Here is a 20,325-nt window from a genome sequence, read left to right on the forward strand (position 1 = left end):
AATTTCCTTCTATATAGAACTAATAATGTATTTTTGTTAAACTTATTATGCACTATAGTCGGTGAATATGTTTTGGGTATTTACATAAAATATTTCAAAGATTCACTTGACCAATTTTTTTGCCTTTCTTAAGTAGAATAATCTCAACATAATATGGACCATATATCTGAAAAAAATAGAGGGTCGAGAAGGAAGTGAAGGAGAGGAGTAAATGCGAGAGAGGTAACGTATGGTAACATCGCAAATACTAATTACGTAAACCAACTCATCTACATTCATAAATTCATCCCACCTTCTCCTCATATCAAATCTTGTCAACACCAGTACACGAGACGCGTCTACTTGTGCCATTAAATAGCACTTTACATGAACCTCAATCTATCAACCTCCACCATACAATCCTAATCCAGATGGCGGTCTCAATTATCTCAGACTCTCTTCCTTTATGAAGGTGAGATGGTATGATGTCGAACGGAGTGGGTTGGTCTGGTCAGTGCGACTCCTTTAGATTGCTTAGCCATTTCTATGTTTGTTGGTCAGAGTTTGTAGCTGGTAATCTCATCGAACTTGTTGACTTCCCTACGTTTACCTTGGTTGATGTTGGAACATTCAACGTGAAAAGGTACGACACAAAGACTGGGTTAGTCTCCGTTGAATTCTTTTGGTCTATTATCTAGCAACATAACTATTAGGCTTAGGCAATGTTAATTATATTATTGGCCAGATGTAGAAGTCGAAGATGTTGCAGATAGTTACCCCGACGTCAACACATCCGATGACTATGAGCCATCGGAGACTCAAACTGATTCGTCAGACGATGATAACTACGTCGAGGACAAGGGTAAGCTAGCTACTGACGAGTATCCAGAGTTTGTTGTGAAGATGACAAGATCGCACTCTATAGATACCTTTCCGATTTTGGCAACGCCATGTATTTCTTGGCCGATGGGAAAACATGGAAGATTATCCTCAGCCACAGCTCGTCCAAGGCTGGAGCGGTTTCAGAGACGACAATCGTCTCGCCGTGGGAGTTCGTTGGAGTTTCACGTTGGTTGATGCTGACGATGTCCAATTCTATGTTTGGTTTGACCGTGCATAGGGAGGCCGCAATTACCTAAGTTATCGTAGGTCCTACTAATCTTTTGTAATTCCTAGTTTATGTCTTAAGGTGTGTACCAAATTTTCATGCTCACTTGTAATGGTCACTAAATAGACCTGCAAATTTAATCCGCTGGTTTCCGGTATACCCGACCCCGACCCAATACCCGACGGGTTTTGGGTACCAGAAACCCTAAATTATGGGTTCGGGTACGGGTTTGAGTAGTTAATGTTAGAATTTTTTAGATTTAGGGTACCCGAAACCCGTATTAGGGTACCCGATTAAACCCGATTAATTATGTATTTGTGGTAAATATATTTTATTTAGTATAGGTTGCTTTGACATTTTATTGTTCTATTTCTCGACTTTAATACTGCTTTACATTCGTGTTATGTTCATGTTGCATTATTTATGTTCTTACTTGTTATCTTTTGAAAATATATAGTTATGCTTTCTCCATTTTATTTACATGTTCATTTAATGTCTTAAAAAATTATTTTAATCTCTTTTATGTTTCAATTTATGCCAAAAATTTCTTTATTTTAAAATTAAGTAGTGTCTATTTGTCTAATGTCTATTTTATATAGAGAAAGCTAAAACATTAGAAATTTAGAATTGAAGTTTAGACTTTTAATAATAGCCAATAAATAGCAGTATTTTGTTACTTTTAATAATTTCTATTCTCACCACAATATAATTTATATAAAAGAATAAATTTGAAATATAATAATTTTGGGGTTATGGGTACCCGATTAATTGGATTCGCCGCATCGGGTATTAGGGTACCCGAATTCACATACGGGTTGGGTATTGGGTATGATATTTTTGAGATTTCAGGTTCGGGTACCAGAATTTTTGGGTTTGGGTACCCGTGGGTACCCGAATTTGCAGGCCTTCCACTTTTGATGGAACATAGAAGTATATTGTGGCGGAGGTTAAAATTATTTGGTTTACAAGTTTTATCTCGATGAGAAGAGCAAGAGTAATCGCATTTTGTACGCAATTGTATCAAATAATTCAAAACTCCAATAACTAAAGCCAACACAAATTATTATAAAATTCAAGGCAAAAAGGAAAGAGATTAATGTTCACAAGGTCGGTTTTCATCGAATAATATTTATTATGTAAACAAATTACTCTGTGGACTTAGTAAAGTTGTTTGATCTGGTTATGTTAAACTGCAAATCCCAATGATATAAGTTCTTATATTTTTTTCAATCAAGTAAGGAAGGTTGAAGATAACTGCAACAAAAATAAAATATGACACTATTGCGCCAACATTTGATATAAATATGTATCGAATTGTTCATCTAAAATAAAACACAGAATGTCCACAACACCTACTGAATCATGTCAATTAGTGAATAAAAAGTTATAGATGTTCGTAGACAAGAACATAAGTTCAAATGTTTCATAGTGGACATCATTGCAACTCGTTTAAGCATTAGTTATCTCTGCCCACATAGCCTAGCCTTAGCGAGATCATCCCTTTTCTTGCTCCACGATACTGTCGGGGTTACACTGTTGATGTGATCAGCAACCGTTTGGATGTGAATCCACAAGTCACACATCATTTGTTCAACCCCATCAAGGACATCCATCGACCAATGACGAGGTCAATGACAAAGAAGATGCAAGAAGCCTTAAGCACATTCATCCGCGAAATAAGCTCCTCCTAAGAGAGTGCTCGAGTGAAGGACAACCAGAAGCTGAAGTTGGTGCTCAAGGCCTCGTGGGAGGAAGGAATATAGAAGCGACACCCGACCCGGGGGAAGCAACGCCCGTCCGGGAATTTCTTTTGAAGTCATCCGCTCTTCTATGCGCGACTTTCGTATAATGGTCATAACTCTCTTATACGGACTCCGATTGGGGCGTGCAAGATACTCATGCGAAGCCCTTTTGAAGATGAAGACAATGGTATTGAAGGATTTCAGCAAGTTTGCCCGACCCAGGCGTTTTTTACAAGCAAAACGCCCGACCCGGGCGTTTTCATGCGGAAAACGCCCGGCTCCAGAGAGTTTCCCGGCCTTGGGAGGAAAAACGCCCGACCCGGGCGCTTTGTGCGATTTGCGATTTTGAACTCTTTTTTTCTCTTTTATTTAGAACTTTTATCCACTTGTATAAATACTCAAGTCTAGGGTTTTTATCATAAGACTTTGAACATTAAAACAAAGACTCCATTGTGAGCACCCATCTTCATCATTGAAGATTTATCCAAAATTTCTTGTGGTTGCATTTGATCTATTGATGGGTTTAGATTATTTGTTAAGGTATGCTTGCTAGTTCCTGTGTTGCTAGTTGGTGGATCCATTAGATTTTTGTTTGTGAAAGTAGTCATTCAGTTTTTCTTTCTTGAGCTTTAATCTTAATCATAACACATATCATCTTCTTATTTTCCATCTTTTTATTGTCACATTTCTGGTTTGGGTTATTGGGTAGTTTTGCAAGAACAAATCTGGGCACATATGTTTCTTAAATCAACAAGATTCACATTATTTGGTATCAAGAGCCATGGGTTCTTGTTCTTGTAAGTTTGAACAAAAAAACGAAATTGTAAAAAAATGTCATACTTCAAAATATATCCATGGGCTTTAGCTATAAATTATTATATGTGTCATTGGGTATGTCAATGTGATTATTCCAAAGTTGTAGAGCAAAATTACATCAATTGTTGGGTCTATTGTTGTTGAGTGAATTTGTGCACACAAAGTGTGTTGTTTTGTCCCTTTGGCCTAGCACATTGCTTTCACTTACTTTGTGGCTTCTAAGGCTAGTAATTACTTGTCTAGTTGTTTACCTTGTGTGTAGATTGTGCTACCCTTGTGGATAAACATCCTTGAGAGCAAGTGAGGGAGAGTATCCTTGCCACCAAATTTCTAAGCCCTCCGAGTGACATTGGGTGTGAGTTTGGGGAAAGGGGATTTTACATTGTGGGAAGTGAGCTCCTCACTAAAACCTCCATTCTCGGGTGTGTGTATTTTTTGTGTTACTAACAAGAGGGACTTGTCCCTAGCTTTGTGAAAGTTGTTTTGTAGATACTCAAGATGGTGGACCCTAGAAATATGAACTCGAGGCACAACTCACCCGTAAGGGAAGTTGCTTCCTCTTCCGAGGGAACTACAAAGGAGATGTTTTCTGCCATTATGAAGGAGTTACATGAGGTGCGAGGGAATATGAATGCAATGCAAGGAGACTTCATGGAACTTCATGGGGATGTCTCTATTCTAAGGGAACAAATAGAAAACAATTACTCATTACCATCTAGTCGTCATTGCGGAAGTAGGGGAGGACGAAGTTCTAGAAGGAGTGAAACTACATACTCTAACCATCCAAGCGAACATCATTACTATGATATGGAGGGATGGCACGAGGGTGCATGGCAACATCATAATGGGAGGGGTGGATGATATGGTGCCAATCGGGGCGGTGGAAACAATGGAGGTGGGCACGAGAGGGGAGGAGACCGGTATGATGACCCATCAAGGAACTTCAAATACACTATGTGACGACCCGCTAAGCAGATATTATTAAAAACAATATTATTAGCTTGATTACTTATATAATTAACTTGTATGCGATTAAATCCAAGCTACGATAAATTATCGTTGTTGTTGTTTTGACGTTAGACAAGTGAATAGAAAACGTAAATATATATTACACCTATAAGAATAATAAATTTAAATAAATGAATAAAAGATCTCAAAAATCAAAATAATAATAATGTCTGATACATTCAATAAAAGTCCAACAAAATTTAGTTTTTGTTTTACATCATATGTTTTAAGAAATCGGGTACTTCAACGCGGACAGCCACGAACTTGAGACGACTGTACCTACACCAAATTGAATGATTAAGTAAGCAAATACCAATAAAAAAAATAATAATAATAATAAATTAATACATAGATATTTCTTTATTAGTTAGCTTATCCGAGAAGGACCTCTGTCATGACAATGCATTTAATGCTACTTGATGAGTAGTAGAAATAATAAATGCTGCATTTATGAAGGCATTAATGAAGTATCGAAAAAAAAAATCCTTCCTCTGACACATATGGTGAACATTCTCTCCTAGAATAATTGCAGGTTAAGTTTGCCATAGATCAGTATATTTACTCACTTTCTTTCACCAGAAAACTTCACCATCATATATCCTAATCATCCCTTCACAACCCCACATACTATTTCCTCTACCCACTTAAATTCCACATCGGACAGAGTCTAAGGAGGAAGATTTACACACACTTGTAGATCAAGTCCCCAATCCAACACCACCTCGCCCCCCACATAAAAAGGTAATTCCAAATCTCTTTTTTTTGCATATACATCAGATTATAGTAGGAATGAAAATGAAACATGCTAGGTAACCACTATTTCCACATATTACATCAAGGACTCCAAAATTCACCCAACACTTACAAGTAGCATGCTAAAACCAAATTTTTTTCCCCAAACTATTGGATGATAGAAATAACATAGGGCAGCTAGAAATACTTATCTTAGGAGACGAATCTGCCGGACCTCCGGCAGCAAGTTCGGCAGCCCGGAGACGACGAGGGCAGCCCCACACCCCTATGACTTTCTATAAGTTCAAAAACCTTGCCAAATCTACAAAGTTAAAAGACAAAACATAAATAAAAGACAAATCTTTATAGAAAATAAAATAAAATAAAAACAAAGGAGAAGAAATTTAACATTTACCTTCTGGGAGTTTCGCGGCGACGGAGGACCAGCGGCAGCGGCGGCGGCAGATCCGCCGCGGCGGCGGCGGTGCGGCGAACCGAGAGAGAGACCGACCGAGGGAGAGAAACCACTGCTGCTACAGCCGGACTCCGGGAAGAGGACGGGGAAGCCGCCGCCTGTGCATGCACAGTGGTGGCGGCGGCGAATCTGGAGAGAAAGAGGACGGCGGCGGCGGTGTGAGAAGAGAGAAAAGGGAGAGAGGGAGAGAAGAGAGGAGAGAAGAGAGGGAGAGAGGGCCGCCGCCGGAGCGACGACACTGGCGGGACGGCGGATCGGCGGCGTTGAGAGGGAAGGAGAGAAAGAGGCAGTGCATTTTTGTGAAATGAGGGAGAAGACTTAAGTGTTAGGGTATTTGAGTGTGTAATATTTTAATTGGGCTCATGTTCTAAATTAATTGGGTTATCCAGTTACCAATTCGAGCCCAACTACAAAATTTAGCCCAACTACTTCAAATCAAATTGGGGCTATAATGCATAGTGATTTGAGGTCCATTTCGAATTTAAATATTTGGGCCTAAGAATAAAATGGTTAAGTAAACTAAAATAAATAGTTGTAACCCAAATTGTTTTATTTTTTAGGAATAATTAGTAAAGTATAGAACATCAAATTTTAGTTGGAATCGAACTAGCAAACGAAGTAGTAAATAGTGTAAGTTTTGGAAATTTCTTTAATAATAATAATACTAATAATAGTACTAATGTTAAGTATAATAATCATAATAAAATAATAATAATAATAGATTAGTTAAACCTTGAGTTTTCTTTCTTATTTAATTAGATTAGTTTAAAACTAAATTAGTATTTTACAATTGTGTTGTTTCAAAAGGTTAGCTCCGCAAGTAAGGTCGGAGTAAGAGATTCAAGTAAGGAAAGTAAGCGATCAAGGTGAACTTTCCTATATTACATACTAATGTGGATAAAAATGCAAATTATTTTGAGGTGATATTTTATGAAAACACAAACACATGTTCGTGATCTTTTAAAAATGTTGTCTTGCCATAAATGTTTTTGTATGATGCCTATCTGTTTGGCTAAGGCCAAAGGAATTATGAATGATGATATAAGTCGAATTCGGGTCCCAGTGAGGGTGGTGTCCCCGCTCGGACTAGTGTACACAAGCTACCTCTGACATGTTGGGCAGAGCAGGTGACCGAGGAAGGTGGCCACCTTCCCGGCACAAGGATACCTCTGACATGATCGGCAGAGAAGGTGACCGTGCGAGAACACCATCTCGACGGCACAATGTGATCAGATATGGCTAAGTACAGGAAAAAGGGCCCAATGTGAATATTTTTAGTAAGCTTGGGTCTTTTCAATAAAACCCCGAGTATTACTGTGATGGTGGCTTGACAATATTTTCAAATGTATATATGTAATTATTCGGCAATGTGTTCACTGAGTACTTTTGTACTCAGCCCTGCATATATTTCTAAATGCGCAGGTTGAGTCGTGAAAAGGGGGAGGGACAAGTGCTGTGGAGAGCAATCTAGTAACTAACTATGAATAAAACTCTCGGAGGTTCATGTCTCCATACATGGACCGCGTTCTTTTGTTTCCGCTGTGCCGGTAAAGAGGCAGTGTCTATTTTACTTTTGACTCTGATAATCAGAACTTGTATGAACGGTCACTCGATTCTGCATGATCGAGTGTATTTTATTATAAGTATTTCCCTATATGAGTTTATTATATGCGTCTCGTTCTGCTTTGGCTTTAATTTCCCCTAAATTCTATCCCCGCTTCTTATAATCCCTCCTTAGTCACGGTTCCCCGGGTTATGCTATCCTTAGCTAACTACGGTCGTGACAGAGTGGTATCAGAGCCGTCTTTCATGCTCTGAACCCGAGAGTCTTTTTCAATAATCTTTGGTCTAGCATTGTTCTGCTAGGCTTTTTCGTCTAACAAAAGAAACTTCCAGCACCTACCCCCAACACTCTCAACCAAAACAACGGTAAGTGATTATATTTTGAAAGCAAGTGCGTTTTTCTATTTTTTTTTTTGAACTGTGTATTGAGTATTTTATACATAGCCTCGTCAGATCAGCAATCGTAATATTACCAACGCTTTCCTGAGCTAAGTAACAATACCAAAAACGTTATAACGAGCAGTTCCGAACGATAGTAAACATGTATGATGTGACGTAGAAGTGACTTTTAGGACTGCTTATAGTACCCGAATATAACATAGTTGGATACGACTCGTAGGAATGACCGAGCATCCGCATCACATCACGTTTACTTCTTTATGTTTTATATGCATATTTACATACCACGATAGGAGGGGGGAGGTTGATCGATGTAGGTCCTTTTGCAGATGGTTTATCCTACAGTCGAGGACATTCTCCTTGAGTACGTCACATTTGTGATACTCGTAGGAGAGGATCTTGGGATAGCTCTAGCACAGTTTAGGTGGCTCTGGGAGAGAGCGCACCCGTTTGGAGTGACTCACTATGACGGGATCCAGCGACTTATCAGGCTTCTACCCTCGGATTGGGTAGGCTTTGCCATCGACCGATCCCGTGATTATATATTTTCTGTAGCCCCTTTCTTCGACTCTCTTGGTGATTTTCCCGAATTCATCGGGGAGATTCACTCGTGTTTTATCCTACATGGCCAGGCACCGAGGGGGCCATATATGCGGCCGGGCGATCTAGCCCCGGTAGGTGACCTAGGAGTCCCGCAGCCAGCAGACCTTCAGCCTGAGCCGATCATCCCGCAGCCAGTAGATCCGCAGCCCGATCTGATTCTCCCACCTCTGCCATCTCCATCTAGGCGTCGGGCTCGCGGAGAGTTTGAGGCTGGACCATCTCGTCCCCCTTTGGGAGATGAGGAGGACCTCTACCCAGTCAGCCCTGACCCCGCACCGAGCCTAGAGAGAGTAGGGTCGGCAAGCACCGAGGCGAGAGAGTTACGCGCTGCAACAGCCGAGAGGCGTATGAGGGGCAAGGCCCCCGCCACTCTTTCAGACGAGGATGAGTCAGTTGAGCAGAAGATCACAGTAGGCACCAGTCGTCTGCGGCCACTGCCCATTCCCTCTGAGGCATCTCCCGACGCACTGCCAGGAGCGACGATTCGTACTTTTCCGAGTCGCCAAGAGCCTATATCACTAGAGCGTGGACCCGTCGCATGGGCTATACGCCATTGGGGAGCTGTGACCCGTGGACCACATCCTCCGGGTAGCACTATTGAGTCACCTATTCTCCTTGATGAGAGTTCGGACGAGAAGGAGCCAGAGGAAGGTGAGGAGGACCCGGGGACCGGTGCGAGTGCCACTGAGACACCAGCCTGATCGTTGACTAGATAGGGATGTCAGCTTTGTATATATGTGTGTATTCCAGAAAACGGATCCGTTATGAGACCGTTCTGGTTCATGTTTTGACTAGCTATAGTATTTTGACATCACGGAAACATTCATGCGAGTGTTCTGTGGCTTGACATATTTTGACTAACATCTGTTTAGTAACAGATGTGATATTTTTGCGACACCAAGAATGGTTGTACGAAAGTCCTCAGTGGAGGCAATTTTTCCCTGTACATAAACTTTTATATGTATATATACATGTTTTACTTTCTGTCTTTAGCAGAATCTGATAATGATTGTTTGAATAAATTGAAGTTCTCTACCCTTCTAATCGTTAAAATCTTTCTAACAATAGTAACTTATAAGAAAATGTTTTATCAATAGAAAATGCCACCAATGATAGCCGGGCGACCCCGAGGAAGGGGAAGAGGATGTGGTAGAGGGCCGAACCCCGAGCCCGAGGGACAACGCTTAAACCCTCCGCCACCATCTCCACCTCGATCACTTTCGCCTCCACCTGCCCCGACAGTGGATAGAACTATCATTAACACCTTTCTGAAAAAGAAGCCGCCAACATTTGACGGAAAAGGCGACCCCGCAGAAGCGGAATCGTGGATACGTGCGGTAGAGCGCCTGTTTGACTTACTGCAATGCACAGACGATGAGCGCTTGATTTGTGCCTCACTCCAACTGACAGGGTCAGCAGATTATTGGTGGGAGGCCCGCAAAAAGATAATGCCCCCGCAGCAGCTAGAGGACTTAACTTGGGAACAGTTCAAGACAGGAATCTATGACAAGTACATCCCCAAGAGCTATAAAAAGCAAAAAGAAACAGAGTTCTACAACTTGAAACAGGGACGAATGTCAGTGACAGAATATGATCGCGCCTTCTTTGACCTGTCCAGGTACGGAGCTGATCAAGTGGATACGGATGAAAAGATGTCCAAGAAATTTTGTACTGGCTTGAGGCATGAAATAAGAGTAGCATTGGCTAGCCGTGGCGGACTACCATATTCCGAAGCTCTAAAACTGGCCTTAGACATTGAAGCTGCATTGCCTAAAGAAAGACCTGCGCCCAACCCTACAAATATGTCACTGCAGACCTCGTCCCAAGCCCCAAGGGACAAAAGGAAGTGGGAAGGGAATTAGAACCAGTGGGGACAAAAGAAGCCATGGCATGGACCACCCCGCCCACAAAACTTTACAAGGCAGCCTATCTTTAAACCGACAGGAATCACTCAACCAAGGCCCAATCTTTGTCCCAAATGTAACAAGCCCCACAGCGGAATCTGCAGGGCCGGAGAAATGACTTGTTATACTTGCGGAAAGTATGGCCATATCGCCAGAAACTGTCAAAATGGACCCCAGAGAAGGAGTGCACCAACTAACCAGCCAGCACAACGTCAACAACTGCGAGCTCTACAGGCAGACACCAGGACCACCAGGCCCCGCACCCACAACGACCGAGCCTCTCAACACAAGCTAGGGCATATGCATTGGGACGAAACCAGCAGAGCAACAACCATGGGAATCTGGCAGGTATGGGCACCCTACTGAACGTACCTATAGTCCTATTGTTTGATACTGGTGCTTCGCACTCCTTCATATCAACCTCGTGTGTAAGCACTTTAGAACTCACACCAGAACCGGCCGAACCTAGAGTAACGGTGTCCTCACTAGTAGGAGGAGTTATAGAAATCACACAAAAGTGCTCAAACCTATAAATCACGCTCGGAGAACGTAAGGTTATTGCTAATAACTTGGGGGTCATGAAAATGGAAGATGTCGATATTATACTAGGGATGGAATGGTTGGCCAAGAACCACGCCACCATCAGGTACAATGAAAGACAAATTTCTTTTCAAACTCCAGAAAAGGGGCAAGTTGAATTCCATGGAATCACTATGAACAAGAGCAAATCCATAATTTCGGCCCTACAAGCAACTACACTTGTGAGAAAAAGATGTCCCGCCTACCTCGTCTACTTAAGTGAAGAACAGAAGGAAGAAAGGAAGATTCAGGATGTGGAGATTGTAAGTGAATTTCCAGACGTGTTTCCTGACACACTACCCGGACTACCCCCAGACAGACAACTGGAATTCACCATTGATTTAGAACCAGGAGCCGCGCCAATCTCAAAAGCGCCATACCGAATGGCCCCAAAGGAACTGGGAGAACTCAAATTACAACTACAAGAACTTTTAGACCTGGGTTTTATCAGACCCTGTGTGTCGCCATGGGGAGCTCATGTACTTTTTGTCAAGAAGAAGGATGGGACGTTGAGGATGTGCATAGACTACCGAGAATTGAACAAGGTGACACTCAAGAATAAATACCCATTGCCAAGGATAGATGATTTATTTGACCCGCTTAAGGGGGCTAGTATATTTTCTAAGATTGACTTAAGGTCCGAGTACCACCAATTGAAGATCTGGTCCGAAGATGTACCCAAGACAGCTTTTCGCACCAGGTACGGTCACTATGAGTTCGTAGTAATGCCTTTTGGATTGACCAATGCCCCTGCGGTGTTCATGGATTTGATGAATCGTATATTTCACCCATATCTCGACAAATTCGTCCTGGTCTTCATAGACGACGTCCTCATTTACTCGAAGAATAGATCGGAACACGCTGAGCATCTAAGAACTACCCTCGAAACATTGAGGACCGAGAGACTCTATGCTAAATTCAGCAAGTGCGAATTCTGGCTCAATAAGGTTAATTTTCTTGGACACATAGTAACGGCAGAAGGAATTCGGGTAGATCCAGCGAATGTAGAGGCCGTACAAAATTGGAGATCACCAACCAGCCCGAACGAAATTCGGAGTTTTCTAGGACTGGCTGGCTACTACAGAAGATTCATCGAAGGGTTCTCAAAGATTGCCAGGCCAATGACCCAACAACTCAAAAAGGGCATCAAGTTCGTGTGGACCCCTGAATGCGAAGCTAGCTTCCAACTACTAAAAGAAAAACTAACCACCGCCCCCGTGTTAGCCGTGCCAGAACCGGGAACAAATTACGTGGTCTACACAGATGCTTCGAAAAATGGACTTGGGTGCGTCTTAATGCAGAACGGAAAGGTGATAGCTTATGCGTCGAGACAACTCCGACCCCACGAACTGAACTACCCCACCCACGATCTAGAATTAGCGGCCGTAGTGCATGCACTGAAAATTTGGAGACACCACCTATATGGGGTTAAGTGTGAGATTTTCACTGACCACAAGAGCTTAAAGTACTTCTTCGAACAAAAGGATCTAAACATGCGGCAGAGAAGATGGCTCGAGCTGGTGAAGGATTACGATTGCAGCATAAACTACCATCCTGGCAAGGCAAATGTGGTAGCTGACGCACTGAGTCGAAAGTCCCAACCACTAGCTTGTCTAGCCACCCGGGAGGAATTACTGATACATGAATTCGCCAAGATGAGGATAGAAATAGTACAAGCACCGGAAACGGTAGAAGCTAAAATCGCAACTTTAGTGCTGCAGCCCGACCTGAGAAAACGAATAGTTGACGCCCAAAGACACGACGAAGCTCTGGAGAAAATACGAATGAAAGTGCGAACCGGTGAGCAAAGCAATTATAGGGAAGAGGCGGACAATGCCCTCACTTTTGAAGGAAGACTGTATGTACCGGCCAATCCGGACCTAAGAGACGAAATATTGATCGAGGCACACGACACTCCGTATACCGCCCATCCGGGAAGCACAAAAATGTACCAGGATCTAAAAAGAAAATTTTGGTGGGACGGCATGAAAAGAAGCATCGCAACATTTGTCGAGAGATGTTTAACTTGCCAACGAGTCAAGGCATTGCACCAACGACCTTACGGGAAATTACAACCCTTAGAAATTCCCGAGTGGAAATGGGAACACATCGCCATGGATTTCGTGACAGGCTTGCCCAGATCTAAGTGCGGAAATACTGCCATTTGGGTAATTGTTGATCGACTCACGAAAAGTGCTCATTTTATCCCTATTCCAATCACGTATGGATCTGAGAAACTAGCACAGTTATATGTACGGGAAATCGTGCGTCTGCATGGAGTACCTGTGACAATCACATCAGACCGAGACTCGAAGTTTACATCCATATTCTGGCAAAGCATGCAAAGAGAATTGGGTACGAGATTAAACTTCAGCACCGCATTCCACCCCCAGACTGACGAGCAATCCGAAAGGACAATTCAAACCCTGGAAGATATGTTAAGGGCCGTTTTACTCGATAGAGGAGAAAGCTGGGAATCCATCTTGCACCTGGTAGAGTTTTGAAAGGACCTAGGTGCGTAGGTGTCGTTCAAGCAAGGATATATCCTACTGATCAGGATAGAGATCCTAACTAACCTAGACCTTGGTTTCAAAGATTTCTCAACCCACTTCTACTGATCAGTATAGTGGTGGTAAGGGTCGAATCCCACAGAGATGGTGCGTTCTTAAACTACCGCGGTGACAATTGGAAGATTTGGTTAGCTACCACGCTTGGGTTGAGTTTCTACCTAGGCTGGAACTTAAAGGAGGTGTTCTACTGGTCAGACGGTAAGGAAAACATTTGGAATGTAACTGTGTACGTGGAATGGGGAGACAATTTTGTAACAGAAAATATTTGGAAGGTACGGGTTTCTATTTTGGGCTAAACAGAATATTCAGAGTGTAGTGGAAGTTTGATGACTAGGCTGACAGGGCTTAACTAAAAGTGAAGGACAAAAGCAAAAGCATCTCGAAAAGTAAGTGGTCCCCTCCAATTGAAATAGACATCATCTTCTTCAACAAACACTTCCAAAATTCCGATAACAATTCCAGATTCAACACGAAAAACTCAGATTAACAACTCACAAACACAGATCCAAAACTAAGAAATCAAATCTGAAATCAAACACTGAAACTGGACTTCTGCATACTGGTCAACATGAAAGAACGATTCAGAAATTAAAACTAAGCTTTGCATGCAACGATCTACTTTCCGATCAAACAGTACTTGTTTATCTATCCTAAAGAAATTTGTTACGTAAACGGAATTGAGAGATTCAGCACTTTAAACACCGAGAAACTTTAGATCTAAGCTAACTAGGCAAGGGAATAAAGAAACACCACAATAAACGAAACGGAAATCAACTTCATAGCATAAACACGTTCGGATCTTCAACAAAGTACTTCAAAAGCAGAAAATATCCAAAGGCAAACAAGATCCAACGTAAGGAAAGCGAGAAATTTAAAACTACGAAAGCAATGTAAAAGTGTTTTGCCACTCCGGGCGATTAGACTCTAAACTACGATCTTGCTGGCTGGAATGGACGATGACTGGAATTCTGGGAACATCTGAACGTCAAGTGATCATGGCTACGGCGAGGCAAGAAGCGGGACACGGCTGAAAGCCTGAAACTACCGAGAAAACTTTCTACCTAAAGATGGTGGTGAATGAGTGAATGTGTCTATGTGTCTCTCCAATTTGGCTTCCTTTTATAGGGAGGCTACCCTTGATTTTAGGGTAAATCCTCGTTGCAATTTGACTTTTTTGCCCTTAATTGTGGGTAATCCGTCCCAGCTATCCGTCTTCTCCATCTCAAGCCGTTTTAGCACGAATACTGATCAGTATGAGATCATGCTGGCGCCTCCTTCACCTGAACATTCCGAAACTTCCCTACTGGCTAGAATGCTTAACCTGCACACTTTAAACAACTGTTTTGTAAATATAATCAATTAAGCACATCATACTGACCCGTAACCAAGGCCTAGAATACGACTTATCAAGTTTGCCTATAATAATAGCTATCAAGCCACCATCGACATGGCACCTTACGAGGCGCTATATGGAAGAAAATGTCGGTCTCCACTCTATTGGGACGAAGTGGGGGAGAGGAAAGTATTAGGCCCAGAATCCGTGGCGGAGATGATCGAAATCGTGAGGCAGATCCGGAGTCGGATCAATGAAGCGCAAGACATGCAAAAATCCTACGCCAATGAGCGTCGAACGGAATTAAAATTTAACATCGGGGAGAAAGTCTTTTTGAAAGTATCTCCTTCCAAAGGAATAACCAGATTTGGACTCAAGGGTAAGCTAAAACCACGATTCATTGGACCCTATGAAATTCTGGAAGAAGTGGGCCCGGTAGCATATCGTTTGGCATTACCACCCAACTTTGGGAATGTGCACAACGTATTCCACGTCTCCCAACTACGAAGGTACGTGTTCGACCCGAAACATGTGATTCGCCACGAAGAAATCGCTCTAGAACCTGACCTGAGTTACGAAGAAAAGCCGGTAGAAATACTAGATCGAAAGGTGCAGCAGCTTCGGAATAAGTCGATTACTATAGTAAAAGTGTTGTGGAAAAACCACGGACAGGAAGAGGCAACATGGGAGCTAGAAGAGAAAATGAAGGAGAAATATCCCGAGCTTTTTGTTTAAACACATCCTAAATTTCGTGACGAAATTTCTTTTAAGAGGGATAGTATGTGACGACCCGCTAAGCCGATATTATTAGAAACAATATTATTAGCTTGATTACTTAAATAAGTAACTTACATGCGATTAAATCCAAGCTACGATAAATTATCGTTGTTGTTGTTTTGATGTTAGACAAGTGAATAGAAAACGTAAATATATATTACACCTATAAGAATAATAAATTTAAATAAATGAATAAAAGATCTCAAAAATCAAAATAATAATAATGTCCGATACATTCAATAAAAGTCCAACAAAATCTAATTTTTGTTTTACATCATATGTTTTAAGAAATCGGGTACTTCAACGCGGACAGCCACGAACTTGAGCCGACTGTACCTACACCAAATTGAATGATTAAGTAAGCAAATACCAATAAAAAAAAATAATAATAAATTAATACATAGATATTTCTTTATTAGTTAGCTTATCCGAGAAGGACCTCTGTCATGACAATGCATTTAATGCTACTTGATGAGTAGTAGAAATAATAAATGCTGCATTTATGAAGGCATTAATGAAGTATCGAAAAAAATCCTTCCTATGACACATATGGTGAACATTCTCTCCTAGAATAATTGCAGGTTAAGTTTGCCATAGATCAGTATATTTACTCACTTTCTTTCACCAGAAAACTTCACCATCATATATCCTAATCATCCCTTCACAACCCCACATACTATTTCCTCTGCCCACTTCAATTCCACATCGGACAGAGTCTAAGGAGGAAGATTTACACACACTTGTAGATCAAGTCCCCAATCCAACACGACCTCGCCCCCCACATAAAAAGGTAATTCCAAATCTCTTTTTTTTTTGCATATACATCAGATTATAGTAGGAATGAAAATGAAACATGCTAGGTAACCACTATTTCCACATATTACATCAAGGACTCCAAAATTCACCCAACACTTACAAGTAGCATGCCAAAACCAAATTTTTTTCCCCAAACTATTGGATGATAGAAATAACATAGGGCAGCTAGAAATACTTATCTTAGGAGACGAATCTGTCGGACCTCCGACAGCAAGTTCGGCAGCCCGGAGACGACGAGGGCAGCCCCACACCCCTATGACTTTTATAAGTTCAAAAACCTTGCCAAATCTACAAAGTTAAAACACAAAACATAAATAAAAGACAAATCTTTATAGAAAATAAAATAAAATAAAAACAAAGGAGAAGAAATTTAACATTTACCTTCAGGGAGTTTCGCGGCGACGGCGGATCCGCAGGACCTGCGGCGACGGCGGCTGAGGCGGACCAGCGGCGGTGGCGGATCCGCAGCGGCGGCGGCGGTACGGCGAACCGAGAGAGAGACCGACCGATGGAGAGAAACCGCTGCTGCTACGGCCGGACTCCGGGAAGAGGACGGGGAAGCCGCCGCCTGTGCATGCACAGTGGCGGCGGCGAATCTGGAGAGAAAGAGGACGGCGGCGGCGGCGTGAGAAGAGAGAAGAGAGAAGAGGGAGAGAGGGAGAGAAGAGAGGAGAGAAGAGAGGGAGAGAGGGCTGCCGCCGGAGCGACGACACTGGCGGGACGGCGAATCGGCAGTGTTGAGAGGGAAGGAGAGAAAGAGGCAGTGCATTTTTGTGAAATGAGGGAGAAGACTTAAGTGTTAGGGTATTTGAGTGTGTAATATTTTAATTGGGCTCATGTTCTAAATTAATTGGGTTATCCAGTTACCAATTCGAGCCCAACTACAAAATTTAGCCCAACTACTTCAAATCAAATTGGGGCTATAATGCATAGTGATTTGAGGTCCATTTCGAATTTAAATATTTTGGGCCTAAGAATAAAATGGTTAAGTAAACTAAAATAAATAGTTGTAACCCAAATTATTTTATTTTTTAGGAATAATTAGTAAAGTATAGAACATCAAATTTTAGTTGGAATCGAACTAGCAAACGAAGTAGTAAATAGTGTAAGTTTTGGAAATTTCTTTGATAATAATAATACTAATAATAGTACTAATGTTAAGTATAATAATCATAATAAAATAATAATAATAATAATAATAATAATAGATTAGTTAAACCTTGAGTTTTCTTTCTTATTTAATTAGATTAGTTTAAAACTAAATTAGTATTTTACAATTGTGTTGTTTCAAAAGGTTAGCTCCGCAAGTAAGGTCGGAGTAAGAGATTCAAGTAAGGAAAGTAAGCGATCAAGGTGAACTTTCCTATCCTACATACTAATGTGGATAAAAATGCAAATTATTTTGAGGTGATATTTTATGAAAACACGAACACATGTTCGTGATCTTTTAAAAATGTTGTCTTGCCATAAATGTTTTTGTATGATGCCTATCTGTTTGGCTAAGGCCAAAGGAATTATGAATGATGATATAAGTCGAATTCGGGTCCCAGTGAGGGTGGTGTTCCCGCTCGGACTAGTGTACACAAGCTACCTCTGACATGTTGGGCAGAGCAGGTGACCGAGGAAGGTGGCCACCTTCCCGGCACAAGGATACCTCTGACATGATCGGCAGAGAAGGTGACCGTGCGAGAACACCATCTCGACGGCACAATGTGATCAGATATGGCTAAGTACAGGAAAAAGGGCCCAATGTGAATATTTTTAGTAAGCTTGGGTCTTTTCAATAAAACCCCGAGTATTACTGTGATGGTGGCTTGACAATATTTTCAAATGTATATATGTAATTATTCGGCAATGTGTTCACTGAGTACTTTTGTACTCAGCCCTGCATATATTTCTAAATGCGCAGGTTGAGTCGTGAAAAGGGGGAGGGACAAGTGCTGTAGAGAGCAATCTAGTAACTAACTATGAATAAAACTCTCGGAGGTTCATGTCTCCATACATGGACCGCGTTCTTTTGTTTCCGCTGTGCCGGTAAAGAGGCAGTGTCTATTTTACTTTTGACTCTGATAATCAGAACTTGTATGAACGGTCACTCGATTCTGCATGATCGAGTGTATTTTATTATAAGTATTTCCCTATATGAGTTTATTATATGCGTCTCGTTCTGCTTTGGCTTTAATTTCCCCTAAATTCTATCCCCGCTTCTTATAATCCCTCCTTAGTCACGGTTCCCCGGGTTATGCTATCCTTAGCTAACTGCGGTCGTGACACACTATTCCAGAATTCCATGGGAATTTCAAACCCGACACCTACCTAGAGTGGGAATCGCAAGTTGACAAGATATTCTCCTTACACAACTACTCCGAGGAGGATAAAATCAAACTCGTCCTAGCTGAATTTCGGGGGCATGCCAACACTTGCTGGACCGAACTTATGAGAAATAGGCGAGCCGCGAGGAAGGGTAAAGTGAGGTCATGGGTCGAGTTGAACAATCTAATGAGGTCTACATTTGTGCCCAAGTCTCATTACCACAAGTTAAGAGGAGAGTTGCAAGACTTAAGGCAAGGCAATAAAAGTGTCATGGACTATTACTACGAGTTGGTAGCTCTAAAGGGAAAAGTGGGACATGAAGAGAGTGAAGAAGCTACCCAAGACAACTTTATTCACGGCCTCAACATACACTTGAAACATAAGGTTCAAATTGAAGCCATGAGGGGCTTGACCATGGACGAAGTCGTTGGGTTTGCTGAGACATTTGAGAGGCAATGGAAAGAGAAGTCCGTGAGCAAGGGCAAGTGACCACCCAACACACTTCGGCGGGGGCCGGTGGAAGTAGGTGGAGTGCACCCCCTAGGAAGGAAAGGGTAGGCCAGTCGGCTAACCCCATCAATAAGACCCCATTGAAGGCATTACCGGCCCCACCACCGGCAAAGGGGGCGTAGCAAGAGATTGAAAGGAGGGCCCAATGCTTTAAATGCAAAGGGTATGATACGTGAATATCCCCAAGAATATCCCCAAATCTCTCTTAGTTAGTTTAGCATTGATTTAGCATTATCCTTTCATATCTTTTGCTTATTATAAATAGGGCTATTGTAATTCTCTTTAATCAATCAATGAAGAAATAACATATTATTTTCCCTCATCTTTATCGTTCTTTACTTTCCGCATAAACCCTAGTTGGAGCTGCTCTCGGGGAGAGCTCGAGACGTCCGTTTAATCATTCCGTTTATCGCAACAATCATCGACAGAATCTAGTTAAGGGAGAGAGCCCTTAACAATTGGTGCTTCCATTGATGAACTCATCGTCAGATCCGGTGTTGACGCAGGCAGCGTCGGACTCGCCGCCCTTTGATACGATCCGTGTCATGTTCAAGCGGCTGGTCACTGGCATGGCTAGGATGGAAGCGTGGATGGACGATTACGATCGTCGCCCGCCGTCAGAGCGACACACTTCGCGGCCTGAACCGGCCACCCGACAGCCGCCCTCTTCCCAGATCGTTGGAGGCTGCCTTGCCTTATGCGCTGCATCTACCAGCGACCTCACCCTTCATGGACTTCACCGAAGGGTTCCGCCCAAACCCTAGCGGTGCATCAGGTTCGCGACGCACAGGCCCAACCCAGCGCATGGCCCAACAAGAACTCCAGTCGACGTGGGATCTGCCACCGGTGTCGAGGCCAACTCCAGCGTGGGATGTTTGGGGCTCTCGCTTCGGCGATCAGACCAGCCAGGGGTTAGGTCAGCGTGTGACCCCCCGGGACATCGGCACCCGGCGTCATTGCCGATCGCAGACAAATCGTGGCTGCGACTGGAGCCCTATCCTCCCTACAGCGGTGCGTCGGGGTCGCGTCGCACTGGACCAGCCGAGTGCCTGATCCAACAGGAGCTTCAATCGACAAGGGATCTGCCCCCAGCGTCGC

The 20,325-nt window shown here is 42.5% G+C and overlaps 1 long non-coding RNA gene across 1 annotated transcript; it reads left to right on the forward strand.

Moving 5' to 3' along the window:
• Positions 1 to 333: 333 nt before the first annotated feature.
• Positions 334 to 1,456, forward strand: LOC121751184. Its single transcript, XR_006040016.1, has 2 exons — positions 334 to 622; positions 725 to 1,456. It is a non-coding gene; the product is annotated as an uncharacterized LOC121751184 (long non-coding RNA).
• Positions 1,457 to 20,325: the final 18,869 nt, after the last annotated feature.

Source organism: Salvia splendens, chromosome 10 (assembly GCF_004379255.2).
Source record: "Salvia splendens isolate huo1 chromosome 10, SspV2, whole genome shotgun sequence".
NCBI classification, from domain to species: domain Eukaryota; kingdom Viridiplantae; phylum Streptophyta; class Magnoliopsida; order Lamiales; family Lamiaceae; genus Salvia; species Salvia splendens.